The sequence below is a fragment of the Hipposideros armiger genome, unplaced genomic scaffold (genome assembly GCF_001890085.2).
Source record: "Hipposideros armiger isolate ML-2016 unplaced genomic scaffold, ASM189008v1 scaffold_98, whole genome shotgun sequence".
Classification (NCBI taxonomy): domain Eukaryota; kingdom Metazoa; phylum Chordata; class Mammalia; order Chiroptera; family Hipposideridae; genus Hipposideros; species Hipposideros armiger.
The window spans coordinates 857639-861097 of NW_017731448.1; positions in this window are offsets into that span (position 1 = coordinate 857639).

The following is a 3459-nucleotide window of genomic DNA, read 5'->3' on the forward strand; positions in this document are numbered from 1 at the left end:
ACACACACACACACACACATACACATACACACACACATCATTTCTCTTTTTTTTCTTCTGCATTAAAGCTTTTTGCTTGCTATCAATTCTCTCCTTTCTGTATAGTCTCTATTTTACTTATTTTTCCGTTTCTAGTAATGGCTTCTTTGCACATCTCTGTTTCCAAAATCAACCAGATTACAAATTGGAATCAAGTATCAACCTGTATGGCCACAAAAGACTTGGTTAGAGCAACTGGCATTTGCTCAATTCATAGAACCCCATGTTGTTGCAAGATGAGATGGCAAAGTAAAATGGCCTTGAAATTAATGTTGTTTATGATCAAGTCCCCTTGCTCATATATTCTTCTAAGTGATATAGAAACATTTTACTTGTTGTGCTTTTTGCTTCCCAAAAGCAACTTGAGAACACTTTTTCTTGCTCTCAATGAGACCTCTTGTGCCAATTTCATACAATTTCACAGTCATATGACAAAATGGCTGGAAAACCCAGTGTCGGACATATCTTCATATTAGTGGAATTATTTTGTCTGGATTTTGTATTCACAAAAGGGAAGCAAATTAATGAGGTTGTATAAAGTTTCGTTGGGAAAAAGTTATTCCTAAAGAACACTTTCAGATATCATTTTTATGCTCATTTCAGTAAATAACTAAATCAAATAGATTTTTGGAGTAGATAATGGCATATCAAAGGTTCAAACTCATAGCTCAATTTTTTCAATGTAGAATGTACAGAATCATAAGCATGAACAGTAAAAAGTACAATGACCCTTTGATATATAAATTTTCCATGGAATACAATTTTTAAAATATCACTCAAAACAGTCTTATAAATCTATAGATCTAAAATACATTTTATTCTAATAAATTCAGAAATTTAGATCTGCAATGTTTCTTAGAAATAATGTAATCCCTTTTTTTTACCTATGAGAAAATGAACACCAAGAAACAGTAAGAAATCTGCCGCTGCAAATTGATCTCAGACCTTGGATGAATATCAGAAAGTCTTTTGATTTTTATTTGCTCACCTTATAAAATGTTCATCACAAAGTTGTGGAAAACAAGAATTACATTTTGCTCTTTATTGTTATATTTTATAACATAATGTTCAGCTTTCAACAATCTCTAATAAATTATTTATGTATGTGGCATCCGTTAGGAACACTTCCAGCTAAAAGGAACAGAAAACACCATATAGGGTGACTTAATAAATACTGGTTTATTTTTCTGAAATAACCAGGAGTCTTGAGGGAGGCAGCTGGCATTGATTCAGTGATTTTATCATATTAGGGTTGGCATTTCTGAAATTGTCTTGAGACTTCATCACATCTGCCTCATAGTCACAAAATGGCTGCAGTAGACTTCAGCATTCCAGTCTGCCTTCAAGAAAGAAGGGAGAAGGAGCTGTGATAGCCATGCCTTTCCATTATATCAGGTAAACAAAACCTTTCATAGAGGTCTTAGCAAGTTTATGCTCATGTTTCAATGTCCAAAACTAAAGAATATGGCCACTAAGGGCCAGCCAAGTGGCTCAGTTGCTCTTGAGTGAGCTCTGAGAAACAGGGTTGCCGGTTCGATTCCCGGCTGGAGCTGAGTTGCTGCTGAGCTGCCAACAGGTGGCAGGATGGCTAAGCTAAAAACAAAAAAATTTTTTTTTAAATAAATAAAAAATAAAGAATATGGCCATTTTCACTGCAAAGGAGACTAAGAATGTGAGAACTTAGCTTTTTCAACTGTTTAACAGAAATGACAATGGATAAATGAATTTGAAATACCTGAGTGCGGACTAAAAAAGAATAGATGCTTATTTTTAGATAGATAAATNCATCCCTCCATTGAGCTGTTACTTATATGCCTGTAGGGTTTGGACCTAAGTTTTCAAACATTTGGAAAATGTGCTGTCTGAATAAACAATATGGTAAGAGTAATTGTTAAATTTCATTAATCCCATCATCTTGGCTAGGAATTTAAAAAAAGAAAAGTTCTCATGTTCCTGCCCAGAGGAGTACTAATGGGTTATGAACCCTTTCAGAGTCAGAGCAGAGAGAAAAAATGGTTGCCTTGGTAACAAGGCAGACCAATCAGCTGCATACAGTCTCTCCCAAGCATCTAATTTATTCAACAAATGCAGGCTAGAACAGGTGGCTAACCTAAATGATGCCAAAAAGCTTTAGCTCTCAAATATATGCACCCTCCACGTTTTCTTGTACACAAAGTTTCATTCTTGTCCATGATAAAGGGAGAGTTAGCAAGGTGCATCTCAGTGTGCAATGTAATATGTTAGTAGTCAGAAGAGCCTTCAGAACTTGTCACTTTTTAATTTTCTGACAAAAATGTGTGTGTTCTCAAGAAATGATTGCTACTGACAACTTAATTCTGCTAGTTACTGTGAGAGTGGAGGTCATCCTAACTCTTATCATGAAATACCATTATTTGTACTTTAATACATCAAATATTTTTGTGGGTTTTAATAGCAAGAGAGTTTATCTCTAGATTTCACAAATATTACTTTAGAAATAAAGTGTCATTGAGATTCCAATTCCTTAAGCCTTCTGAAAGCACATAGGTCTTTGTAAATAATTCTGGATTATAAAAGGGGGAAAAGAGGGTGTAATAGCAAGCTAATTAAAGCTCTATTCACTAGAGCATCAAATAATCACATTAGCTACATTTAAAGTTACAAAGGAAAAATCTGGAACACTGTGTAAGGACTCCTGTGATCTAGACCCCGTTTCCTTCTCCAACCTCATCCCCAAACACACTCCCAAGTACATCCTGATGGTCAGTCAACAGAACGTCCCTGAAATATGCCCTTTATGTCTCTACATTTTTGCATTTGCTGTTGTCTGTGTCTTAGAGAGCCCTTCCAGCACTGGACTCTGCTCAACGCTTATCCATCCTGCAAGGCTAAGATCAATCGCTTTCTCTGCCCAAAGCCTTGCCTCATCTCCACAGAAAGAATTACAATCATGGCCCTGTGACCCCTCTGTAAGTGATTCCATTGCTTGTTTCTATATCTGACTTCTTTAGATCGAGTCCCCCAGACCTTAAATATAGGGACAATGTTCAATGTGCTCTTCATCCCCAGAGTAGTACCTGGCTCATAGTCTGAAATCATAAATATTTGGTGGAAGGATGAACAAATGAATGAATGAATCAAATTGTGCTTTGTTGATATGAAATCTGCACAAACCTAATATGTGGGCAAAATATTTTTAGATATTAAAATTTAAAAATCTCACTATGTTAGGCAAAGTACAATGAAGTGTGCTTCTGTGAGTACAGAATCTGTGTTTTTTTAAATAAGTGGGAACTTTTCTGCAAATGAAGTCCTTAAACGCAGCTTCTCTTTTAAGCCTGAATGTCAATCCAGCATCCAGGCTGTTATTCCTGCTCATTTCCCCACTCAAAGCATTTCTTCCAAAGCCACAGGATTCTAAAACCAAAGCTTGAAAATACT